This window comes from Syngnathus typhle, linkage group LG18, assembly GCF_033458585.1.
Source record: "Syngnathus typhle isolate RoL2023-S1 ecotype Sweden linkage group LG18, RoL_Styp_1.0, whole genome shotgun sequence".
Taxonomy (NCBI): domain Eukaryota; kingdom Metazoa; phylum Chordata; class Actinopteri; order Syngnathiformes; family Syngnathidae; genus Syngnathus; species Syngnathus typhle.
Window position 1 is genome coordinate 1,751,280 of NC_083755.1, and position 13,188 is coordinate 1,764,467.

Here is a 13,188-nt window from a genome sequence, read left to right on the forward strand (position 1 = left end):
CAGAACAGACCTTATCCTTCCCTTCCGTTCCCTTTCTAGTTCCTGCTTTTGGTCAGTATAAAGCCTTCTGATTTGAAGTTTGACGTTGTTGTTTCATCTGCTGAAGTGCCTTGTGCACTGACTGCCATTAAAAAACCTAATATCTGTTACAAAAACTGTTACTCCACCTTTTTGTTTTCCTTGCTTAACGATGGAGATCTTGAACAAAGCGCAAAAGTTAAAGAAAAGTGCAAAACCTGGTTTTCACCCAGTCTCAAATCAGGTACCCTTTAGCGAAACGACTCAGCCTGGGCTCGGCAAATCGGGCTTCAATTCCCCGACGTTGAGTTTATATCTTTGTATGGAAAATTTTTTTGAAAAGCAAATCAAAATGTTCATAAGTTCCTGCTTTCTTCCTCACTCACTTTTGTTGAAATTTTGCCAGGCTTCTCAAAATGCTTTCGACATCACAGCAGTTTCCATAGCGTAGTGGTCATCATGTTCTTCTAAGAACACCCCCTGTTTGAGACTGGGTGGAAACAACATTTTCTAAATCTATTTGTCAGTGTTGTCTGCTTTGCAAAATGTGCCAGGGACACCTTGGCAAACAGGAGCCATATAGTATTTAATAAAGTAATCACATGTTCTCCGAGTTACAATGTCAACTGGTGGAACTTACTTTAGATCTTGGATGGTTTTAAAGCTAATGCTCTTCTGGATTACCGAGTAATCGGTTGAGACCGACGTAACTCTACGACGGCTTCCTGCTTATGCGGCCGGTGCTGACGGGTCCCTCGCCTTGGCCTCGCAGCCTCGTGCTCGTCGGAACCAACGACTTTCACCGTGCTAGCCCCGTGGTGTCCATCTGCACGTGCCCAGGACGCTGCTCAAAGCCGCCCCCCTCCCCCATCTTGGACTTTCTGACCATATCACTGTTATGCTTTTGCCCGCATACAGACAAATGGTGAGAGCGTCCAGGCCGGTTCGCAAGCAGGTACGGGTGTGGCCTGAGGGTGCCTCTGATGCACTGCGTGACTGCTTTGGCTCTACTGACTGGGACATGTTTAGGAGGGCTGCCACTTGCGACGATCGGACAGACATTGAGGAGTATACTGACTCTGTTTCCTCCTACATCAGGAAGTGCATTGATGATGTGACTCTCTCAAAATCCATCGTCACTCGGGCTAACCGGAAGCCATGGCTGACAGGGGCTGTCTTCAGGCTGCTGAGGGCCAGGGACAAAGCCTTTAGAGCAGGGGATGAGGCTGGCTTGAGGACTGCGAGGGCCGACCTGTCCCGGGGCATCAAAGAAGCAAAGAGGGCGTTCTCGTGCAAAATTACCGCCCACTTCAAGGACAGCAGGGACGCACGGAGCCTTTGGCAAGGCATTCAGACCATCACGGATTACAAGCCCGCGCCGCAGAGCTGTGAAGGCGACGTCCGTCTGCTCAATGACCTCAACCGCTTCTTTGCTCGCTTCGACGCTCAGAACAGCACTTGCCCGCTAAAGGCCACTCCCCCTTCACACGAGCTGCCCCTGTGCCTCTCCGCCGACAGCGTGAGGAGGGCGCTTGCCGCTATCAACATCCGTAAGGCGGCGGGCCCTGACAACATCCCGGGTCGGGCGCTGAAGGACTGCGCTGGTGAGCTGACGGATGTCTTCACGGACATCTTTAACACTTCCCTGCAGCAGGCCATCGTCCCGTCGTGTTTCAAAGCTGCCACCATTGTACCTGTGCCGAAGAAACCCGCTCCGTCCTGCTTCAATGACTACCGCCCCGTAGCACTCACGCCCATCATCATGAAGTGCTTTGAGCGGCTTGTCATGGAGCACATCCGATCCGTTCTCCCCCCCACCATCGACCCCTTCCAGTTTGCGTACCGAGCCAAACGGTCTTCTGAGGATGCCATCTGCTCTGCCCTCCACTCGGCCCTCACCCACCTGGAGAGGAGGGACTCGTATGTGAGATTGCTGTTTGTGGACTTCAGTTCTGCCTTCAACACCATTGTGCCACAACGCCTCATCAGCAAACTTGACGCGCTGGGCCTCAGTACCTACCTCTGCAACTGGCTACTGGACTTCCTCTGTCAGAGGCCACAGGTAGTACGTGTTGGCGACAAAATCTCCGCCAGCATCACGCTGAGCACGGGGGCCCCCCAAGGCTGCGTGCTCAGTCCGCTGCTCTTCACCCTCCTGACGCATGACTGCACTGCAACCTACAGCGACAACCGTATCGTGAAGTTTGCTGACGACACGACTCTGGTGGGTCTCATCACCAAGGGAGACGAGACTCAATACAGGCTGGAGGTTGACCTTCTGACCACGTGGTGCAGGGACAACAACCTCCTGCTGAACGTCGACAAGACCAAGGAGATTGTTGTGGACTTCCGGAAGGGTCACACCCAACACCTGCCGCTGACCATCGACGGTGCTGTGGTGGAGAGAGTGAGCAGCGCCAAGTTCCTGGGGGTGCACATCAGTGAGGATCTCTCCTGGTCCACCAACACCGCATCACTGGCAAAGAAAGCCCAGCGCCGCCTGTACTTCCTGCGGAAACTCAGGCGAGCGAGCGCTCCTCCGGCCGTCATGACTGCATTTTACCGCGGCACCATTGAGAGCGTCCTCTCCAGCTGTATTGCTGTGTGGGGTGGCGGCTGCACTGACTACAGCTTGAAGGCCCTGCAGCGCATAGTGAACACGGCTGGTAAGATTGCTGGTGCTTCGCTCCCCTCCTTGAAGGACATTTACACCTCCCATCTCACCCGCAAGGCGACCACGATTGTGAGTGATGTGAGTCACCCCGCTCACTCTTTGTTCGAGCTTCTGCCCTCTGGGAAGAGGTACAGAAGCCTGCGCTCCCGCACGACCAGACTCTCAAACAGCTTCGTACACCAGGCTGTTAGGATCCTGAACTCGCTCCCCCGTTCTGCGTAGCGTCTTGTACTTTTACTGTCTGAACTGTCTGTATGCACACTGGCTCTTATTTGTTGTGTTATCTGTTTATTTATTATTTATTATTACTCTTATTATTTATTGTTTGTGCCTTTTTGTTTATGATGTTTTTTACTTTTGCGCTATGCTTGCTGGCTCCGTTTTGCTCCTCTTATTTATTGTGTTATCTGTTTATTTATTATTTATTCATCACTCTTACTATTGATTGTTTGAATTTTTTGCCTTCTTGTTTTTATATTGTGTCGCGTACTTGTATGTCTATCGTGTTATGTGTCTCGTCACCGTTAGGGATAGAGAAAAACGTAATTTCGGTCTCTTTGTGTGTTGTGACGTGGAGAGATTGACAATAAAGCTGACTTTGACTTTGACTTTGACTTTGACGTTTGCCTGTTTTGTGATGTTTTCACCAATTCACGACCAGACCACGGTCCATTGGGCGCCGTTGAACTGGACTGTCCTTACACCTGTTTATGGACCCCATGGAAGCTATTTTGTGTGTTTTGGGGTGTTCTTTGATATTGAGGGGTGCTGGTTGGCCGGTTACTTTTTTTCCTTTGCTTTGATGGCTTTTATCTTTCGCACTTACTGGCTTTCTCTGTGGCGATGTTGTGTGGCAGCCTTATGAGAGCCTATTGAGTTGCGCTCATGCCATCTGTGTCTTTTGTATACCCGCTCTGTGGTTTGGATTCTGATTGGGCCTGAATTTGCCCACCCCCGGGATCAATAAATGTTCAATCAATCAATCAATCAATTAATCAATGTTGTCATGGTGTGATTGTGAGCACTCTGAATCTAGCAATCCAAGTTCAAGTCTTGGTGGAACTTCCAATTTGTAGTCATTTACATGGAACAATTGGAAATTCCAATTCAGTACTTTGTGGACAGCCCTATGAGTGTGTAAGCCCTGCCTCCACTACTTCTGTCAATTTCGTAAAATGAGCACCTGAGTTAGTGAGTGCATTGTGCTCAGAAAAATTATGCTACTCCTTCTGTCACTGCCAGGGTTCTATGGTGTAATGGTGAGCACTCTGGACTCTGAATCCAGTGATCCAAGTTCAAGTCTCGGTGGGACCTCAAATCGTTTGTCATTTAGCTGGGAAAAATTTGCAAAATGGTAATAGCTTGTGTGCTGCCCCATGAAATTGTATGCTTCCCTACACTTAAGGGTTCCATGAGCGCTCTAGACTCTAAATCGAGTGATCTCAGTTTTAGTCCCGGTTGGTCCTCAAATCTTTAGTCATATACATATACGTCGTATGCAAAAAATTGGGCACCCCAATCAATTTCAACATTTTCTTTATAAATCCTTGGCTGTTCGGATCAGCAATTTCAGTTAAATATATCATATAGCAGACAGACACAGTGATATTTGAGAAGTGAAATGAAGTTTATTGGAGTTAACGATTTGTCAAGAAGAATGGTCCAATATTCCCTCAACCAGAATCCACACTCTCATTGGAAGCTTTCGGAAGTGTTTAGAGCAGTGGTTCCTTGTTGGAGGTACCGAATCCCACCAGTTTCATATGCGCAATCACCGAACCCCTCGTTAGTGAAAAAAATGTATATATTTTTTTCAAATTCAAGACATAGATGTTTTTTACTGGCACACAAAATGAGCCGTGCATGAACATCACCTTGTTCAAAGAATAAAACCAACATAATGCATGAATTCACGTCAAATGACATACCAGCAAATCAGTGTGACTTCTGCTGTTGCCTTTACGAGACCAGTTCAGATATGCGTTATCACAAATTGATAAATCAGGTGTGTTCGGACCTCCCCAGTAGAGGCTCTGCTGAACCCCTGAGACCGACTCACCGAACCCCTAGTTTGACCGATTCGAGGTTCAGGACCCCTGGTTTATAGGCTGTTATTTCTGCAAAAGGAGGATCTACTAAATATTGATGTCATTTTTCTCTTGGGGTGCCCAAATGTATGCACCTGCCTACTTTTGTTGAAATAATGATTCCACACTGTCTGCAAATCCTATGATCTTAATTTCACTTCTCAAATATCACTGTTTACCACCGCCGCCATCCACCGTGCTTGGATTCGGGCCATCTGATTGGTTCCTTTTGGTTCGTTTCTTGGTTCGGTTCGAATACGGGTTATGCCATAATCAAATTACCTTGTTGAATTTGTCTGCTGGTCACTGTTGCTAAACAGCCTTCCTTTGGACAATGACAGTTTTCCACACAAGTTTACAGTCAATACAGTGTTGTAGGGCGAGTGACGCAATGGGTAACACATGATGGCAGATTTAAGTGATGTTTCATGTATGATGAGAATCAAAATAGCAGACGAAAGAGACCCAAGGTCAATTAACTCAAGCCGTTTCATTGCAATTGATAGCCCATATGACATGCACCTCAGATTAAATGGGGCTAGTTCAGGGTCGTCAACCCACGGCTCCAGAGCCTCATGCAGCTCTTTAGCACAATCCTAGCTGCTCCCTGTAGCTCTTGCAAAAATGTGTGAAAATGGAAAAAGATGGGGGTTTTTTTAATATATGTTTTTAGATGGTAATCATGACACAAACATTCTTATTCTGTAGAAAATGTATGTAGTTGTGAATATATTAAAAATACTGAATTTTAGAATGGCGCAAAATTGCGTCATAGCAAGCGACACAGCACAGGCGAGTTGTAAACAAACAGGTGTTTGCGTGACGGGCCATGGATTCTAAAGGCAAAAAGAGAAAGATTGCTGATAAGAACAGAGGGTTTAAGAAAGAATGGACTCAACTATTTGCTTTCATTACCAATGCTGAATGATTGCCTGAATGTTGGATTTGCAATGAGAAGTTGTCAAATATAACAAGAAGAGCAATTTAGAGTGACATTTTCAGCTAAAGCATGCTAAATTTGCTGCCGATCACCCAGTTGGAACTGAGAGGAAAGGTGCAATTTGAACGAAAAAACAGTTTCAAGAAATAGATTGCATCTCCAAACTCTACGACTGCTGCAAGTTTTGTTGCAGCCCGGGAGATAATAAAGCGCGGAAAACCATTCACCGATGGCCGATGAAGGACTCATTTGTTAAAATATCAGTGCCTATTTTTGGACTTCAAAAACAAAACCGAGATCATTCCAAAAATTAAAGACCTGCCTCTCTCAGCAAAATCAGTGAACGAAATGGTAATTCGAATGGCAAACCATATTACCAATCAGCAAATCATCATCATCGTCATCATCATCGGTTTAAAGTCCGCTTCCCAGTCGCCGCTGGGTTGGACTGGATTCTCGATATGGCTTTCTTCCACGGGGAACGGTCCATGGCCATCTCGTGGTTGATGCCGAGTGCCTTCATGTCGGCTGCCACGGTCGTCTGCCAGGTCTTTTTAGGTCGGCCACTGGGTCTTGTTCCCTCTACGTTATACGACATAACTTTCTTCACCCAGTCGTTCTCGCCCTTCCTCACTACATGTCCTTACCATCGCAGTCTGCCTCTCCTCACCTCATCCACTATGGCCTCCACTCCCATCTTCTTTCTCAGCTCTGCACTGGTCTTTTCCTCCCTCATTGACACACCACACATCCATCTGATCATCCTCATTTCTGATCTGTTTAGTTTGTCTTTGTGTTCTGTTTTCAGGGCCCATGCCTCACTTCCGTATGTCATACCACATCTGACGCAGGCTGAGTACACTTGGCCCCTCATCTTCAGGGATGGGGCCTTAGATGTTTAGAAGGGCATGAGTTCATGATACTCATGTATCAAGGGCATCAATTCAGCTCCACCTTTCTCAATTGCCTGTGATGAGTCGTGTGACGAACAGGATCCTGGCGTACGTTCCTGGGGTGTCAAGGTGGTGCAGGATGTAGTGCAGTCCCATGTTGACCGCATCATCCACTGACCTGTTTGCCCGGTAGGCAAACTGGAGGGGGTCAAGCAGGGGGCCCGTGACCTCCTTCAGGTGGTTCAGCACTAACCTCTCGGACGATTTCATGACCACAGATGTCAGTGCGACGGCTCTATAGTCATTCAAACCTGTGATGGCGGGCTTCTTGGCCACTGGAACGATGGTGGAGCTCTTGAAGCACGAGGGCACCTCACACAGCTCCAGAGAACGGTTGAAGATCCGTGCAAAGGTGGGCGCCAGCTGCTCAGCGCAGACTTTCAAGCAGGAAGGTGACACGCCGTCTGGGCCCGGTGCCTTCCTGGTCTTTTGTCTCCGGAACAGCTGGCGCACTTCCTCCTCGCAGACCTGGAGTGCGGACGTGGCCTATGCAAGAGAGTGAGTGGGTGACAACGATGATACAGGTGTGGACAGAGCAGTTGTGGGGAAAGGTGAGTATGTAGATTGTGCTGCCGGAGGTTCCGTTGTGTGGGAGGACGGACAAACCTGCTGTCAGGTTTATTTCGCTGACTGAATAACTATTAAGAAGAGCAACAGCAAACAAACCACAAGTGAGACAGAATATTACCGTTTTTCTCCGTGTATAGTGCGCCCCCATGTATAGTACGCACCCCTAAAAATGGCATGCTGATGCTGGAAAAAAGCTTGTACCCATGTATATTACGCACCCAATTTTTATGAATTTTTTTTTTTAAATCCCAAAGATCGTCACACACGCAGGGAGGCAATGGGTCCCATTTTTATAGTCTTTGGTATGGTTTTAACTAGGCTGGATGTCATTTTTTTTGTTGGCGTTGATTTCTCTGACTGCCCCTAAACGCACCACCGCGCTCCGTGCGGGCACGGGAAAGAGGCGGCTCTGTATGGGAGAGACGTTGAAGAGGAATAAAAACACCCTTGGAAACCAAAACTTGCCCCTCGTCGTGACTCGGAGCCGCAACAATTGTTTCGGATTTGTGTAGGGTACATTGTGACAGACGGCAAACTAGCAGGTGATTGAGCGAGCGTCTGATACAAGAGCATTGCGGTCGTATGGAGCGTGTTTGAAATGAACAGCAGAGACGAAAGGAACAAGGCAAAGTGTTGTGAAATAAAATATTACCTGTAATACGCATTTTGTTATTTGCTGATTGAAACTGCTAATTAAACTGTGAATTGAAACTAATAGGTGGAGAACTGAACTCTCGCTCTTTATATAGCTGACCTGTCTTGCGCAACCGTTCTGCGCATCTGTAATGGCGGCCTCCGTATGACGTCCGGTCCGCGATGGAGATTAAAAAACAAACAATATTTGACAATAACACACCATCGAGGATTGCACCATCGCATCAAACGATGTGTCGTCATTTATGAATTTTACTAAGTGTGTTGGGCAGGATGGCTGAATGCGATGCGCGATTGACAACAAACAAGAAGAAAGGTGAGTTTTATTTCGGGGGAGATTTGTCATGTCTCGTCCACAGTTTTGCTATGTGTCTAGGTTGCCATAGTTTCTGTTCGCGTCACCCCTCTCTTCCTGTGTCACCTCAATCAATGTAACGTGTTTTGTATTTAAGTCCTGTCTGCCCCTCGCTCACCGTTGGATCATTGCATGTGTTACTGTCATTCTGTTCCTGTATTTGTACCCATGTATAATACGCACCCCAGATTTTAGGACAATAAATTAGTTAAATATTGCGCACTATACACGGAAAAAAACGGTAAGTCTTTTCTCGCTAGGAGTGCAGTACAGATAGCTTAGTACAATCTCTACACACACTGAATATCTGTAGGCACTCCCGCACTTTTTATTTGGATTTGCCCTACCCACAGTGTGAGACATAAGACACTAAAGGGGAGGAGGAAAGCATGTGGGCTTTGTCTTGTAAGCAAAAATCACTAGGTGTTTACATACTGATAAGAACATCTGGGAAGAGGAGTTTGAGTGGACTGGATACAGGAGAAAAACCTTTGACCTCTAGTTAAAACATAGCAAGGGAAGTTTTACGACATTATGTAGGATGCAACGAGCTAAGTTATTTATTACTGGTTATATACATTCCAACCTAATCCTACGATCAAGATAAATGGGAAACCCTGACTTTAATGGTCTGAGGTGCAGGACAGCAATGAGGCATGTTGTCTAACAAAGTGGTCTTTGTTAGAAAGGAACTGTCCTTCTGTGGTACATCATAAAAACAGCAAGGCCAAACAGCAAGCATATATTGCAGTAATATTGCGGTAAGGCGTTGATTAGAGAACGCATGATAACATATATATACATTTTTCTAACACCTGCAGTAGAACTTGTTTAGCTGGTTAGCAAGCCTTGGGCTCTCTACAGGACGGGGTTCGTTTCTTGTAGCCCGTGATGCTCTGCAGACCTTTCCACACCGTTGAGGGATCAGGATTGGCAGAGAGGTGTGTCTTCAGGTTCTCCCCGTAGCACCTCCTGGCTTTCCTGACCTCTCGGTTCAGTGTGTTTCTGGTCTGCCTGAACAGCTCGCGGTCGCCGCTCCTGTAGGCCACCTCCTTGACTTTGCGCAGCCTCCTGAGGTTCGATGTAAACCAAGGTTTGTCGTTGTTGTATGTGCAGAAGGTCTTAGTCTGCACACACAGATCCTCACAAAAACTGATGTATGATGTGACAGTGTCAGTGAGTTCATGCAAGTTTTAAGTTGCAGCTTCAAAAGCTCCCCAATCGGTGCAGTCAAAGCAGGCTTGGAGGTCCTGCCTTGACTCCACTGTCCACTTCCTCACAGTCCTCACCACAGGCTTAGAAGTTTTTAGTTTCTGCCTGTAGGCCAGGATCAGATGAAGTAGACAGTGGTCCGTGAGTCCTAAAGCTGCACAAGCCGCAGAGTAATATGCATCCTTGATCACGGTGTAGCAGTGGTCCAGAGTCTGTGCCCCTCTGGTGGGACACGTTACGTGCTGTCTGTATCTGGGGAGTTCGTGTGCGAGGTTCGCCCTGTTAAGATCACCCAGAACAATGATTAGTGAGTTTGGTAGAAGTTTCTCCATGTCTGTTACCTGGTCAGCCAGCATCTGCGTGGCTTCACTCGCACGTGCGTGTGGTGGGATGTAAACAGCCGCCATGACGATCGAGGAGAACTCCCGTGGTGAATAGAACGGCCGGCAGTTTACGAAAAGTGTTTCTAGGAGAGGGCTGCAAAACTCTTTCAACACCGTGACATCAGTACACCAACGTTCATCAATGTAGAAACAGAGACCACCTCCCTTTGATTTTCCGGAGAGCTCCGCGCTGCGATCTGCTCGCATTAGCGTGAACCCGGCTAGCTCCACGGCGTGGTGGGGGGTTCGTTCGCTAAGCCACGTTTCGACAAAGCACAGCGCAGCGGATCTGCTGAAGTCCGCCATCCGCGGCGCCATCATATGACGTCACTGAGTTGCGCTCATGTCATCTGAGTGTCTTTTACATACCCGCTCTATCAAAGTCAAAAGTCAAAGTCAGCTTTATTGTCAATCTCTCCACATGTCATAACACACAAAGACACCGAAATTACGTTTTCTCTATCCCACGGCGACTGGGGCCTGAATTTCCCCACTCCCGGGGATCTATAAAGTTTCAATCAATCAATCAATCAATCATCTGACTTAGTTCCTGTTTGAGTGGTGCTCACTCCAACTTATTTTGCAAGAACCACATGGGAGACAATTAAGTTTTTTTGGGCACGTGCAGGTGGAGAGTCCATTCGTCAATGATCGAACAACGTCTGACTCTCGCTTCCCGCAAGAGCGTTTTTATTAAGAAAAACAGGGTGGGGGTGACAGTGGACTGGATAGAGAAGAAAAAGCCCTTGACCTCTAGTCAAAGCATAGCAGGGGATGTTTTACGACATTGTGTAGGATGGGACAAGCTATGTTATTTATTACTAGTTACGCACCAACATAAGCATAAAACTAATCTAGCTAGGTTATTTATTACTGGTTACATACATTCCAACATAATCATACAATCAAGATAGTTTGGAAAACGCTGACATGTCCCTCCTGTTTTATCATATGATTATGTCAACCCGATCAATCAAACATAAGTAAGAAAATATAAAGAACAGTAAAAATAAGAAAAACAATAATAAAAAAGATCAATAAAAAACAGAGATGACAGCGGACGGGTTGTGGATCGCGTAGGGTGAAACATGACAAAAACAACAAACAATGATAGCAATAATTTCCAGTGAAGATGAGGTCTTTCTTCAATACTCCAGTTCAAACTTAGTGTGTGATCTAAAAACCTGCGGCCAATGTTAATTTGCAGGAAAAGACTCACATGGCCCCTCTGCCTTAGTCGACCAGAATGCTACCAATAAAAAAAATAAAAAGAGAAACACAGAAATAGTACATAATTGTATCCATCACTTGCGAAGCATTTTCAATGGTCAAATCATCAAGTTTCTGTAAAACATGCTCAGTATAACAGCATTTACGCAATCCACGTTCCATTATGGTTATCACATCCGTCACGACTAAGAAGTTGTATATGTACTTGCGCTACGGTAGAAGAGACAACCCTCATCACAGCAGACTTCAAACATGGGATAACACAGGTCGTAAACAAGAACAACAACACCAGCACAACAAGCACAGGAGACACAATTTTCAACAGCAGTTGCCACCAGTTGCCAGAGAATAGCCATGAAAAGAAACCCCACTGTTGTGGAACTTTGTCATTCGACATGGCCTGCTGTAGGTTCTTCAGTGAAGCCATGGCGTCGTAGATGTGTGTCATTTTCTCCCGGAATGTATGTGCAACAGGAAGTCCCAATGATGTGGCACACACCACCTTGTGCTGCCGTCAACAAGTCCAGAGCCATCCTGTTCTGCAAGACCATCAGCCTAATAGCCTGAATCTCTCTATTTGTCCATCGTTGACTTGTAGTGAGAGATTCACAAAGGATTGAAAACGATAGTTCAGTGTCTCGATGAAGAGCGAATGTTTTCCAACTCTGACCGAGGAAAAAGCGCATGAACAACTTTGTCTCTAACGGACCATACTTTATGGTCGTCTGGAACATTTGCACCCCAGACAGGGTCATAGGTTGCAACCGCCCTGCGTTGACGTCCAGAAGAGTTGTGTGCTGTCGCCAGGTGACAATGTCATATCCTGTAGGTGTGGTTTGTCACCCACACTGGTGCACACACTCCTGTCCAGTTGGCGAGCAGCATCGGATAAACCTTGTGACCACAAAGCCACCAGCCATTCTGTATGAAGTATGTTCCGTTCGATGGTGCAGCCATGTTAGTCGGAGAGCCCTCCCCAACTGAAATGGCTCTCCTATCCTGACACTCAGCAGCGATGTCCAAAGCTCCCATCCGGTTTCCTCCTGGAGAGCAGTCTCTGTCAATGCATTTGTGGGTCTTACTTCCTTGGATGTAACACGTATAGTTCACTCCAGGGCGCCGGTCTGTGTAGGCCACCTGCGGCAATGGTCGTCCTTTAACAGTCACATTGAGATTTGTCCAGAAAAGGTGATCACAGGTACCTTCCGCAAGTCCAGGGCGGGAAGGGTCGTCATCACTCACTCTGATGGCAGGGTGTTGATATCCAACTCCTCCCATGGATGCCATACATTTCGCTTCAGTGACATTCATTGCTCTGGCCTCCAAGTGAACTTGCGTGGAGAAAGGGGGGAGTTTTTAACAAACATAACACCCCTCCTGTGTGTGGGCTCTCACAGTGAACTTGACGTACCAGTACCATGTGTTGGTTTCGTATGTTTTTTTGGGGTCGCATGACCAGTCCTCAAAGTTCTCATCGTGGGACCATCGTTTTCCACGGTCAACATTGTCACTTGGTCTGTTCAAATGAGTCCATAGACCATAGCACACTCCAACCACAACGCAGCAGAGGATCCATCTGCCATATGGAGCCCCGTTGCTACTAGGATGGCACAAACACCGGGACATCCGCTCGCCTAGCGGAGTGGGGATTGTTGTTTTCTTCACCAACATTGAGACGGCCCACCCTAAACGATAGGACCCCTTTGAAGTCAGCCTTCCCCACCACTCCGAATTCGGAGTCCAGCACTCTCTGCAATTTGCAGTGGCTGAGGTGAATCCAGCTGGGCCGTTCAACGATCTTCACTGTGGTGGGGGTAGTCAACAAGACTTGGAATGGTCCCTCCCACCGTGGGCTGACCCAGTTCTTTCTTTTAATGGGGTTGTCGACCTGTGAGGAGGAAAGATCAGGCGGCAGTGAATTTGCATTTGACACATCAAAGTCAAAGTCAGCTTTATTGTCAATCTCTCCACGTCACAACACACAAAGAGACCGAAATTACGTTTTTCTCTATCCCACGGTGACGAGACACATAACACGATAGACATACAAGTACGCGACACCATATAAAAACAAGAAGGCAAAAATTTAAACAATCAATAGTAAGAGTGATG

At 47.0% G+C, this 13,188-nt stretch overlaps 1 non-coding gene across 1 annotated transcript; it reads left to right on the top strand.

The window, feature by feature from the left end:
• Positions 1 to 3,934: 3,934 nt before the first annotated feature.
• trnaq-cug (transfer RNA glutamine (anticodon CUG)) lies at positions 3,935 to 4,006 on the top strand. Its single transcript has one exon. It is a non-coding gene; the product is annotated as a tRNA-Gln (tRNA).
• Positions 4,007 to 13,188: the final 9,182 nt, after the last annotated feature.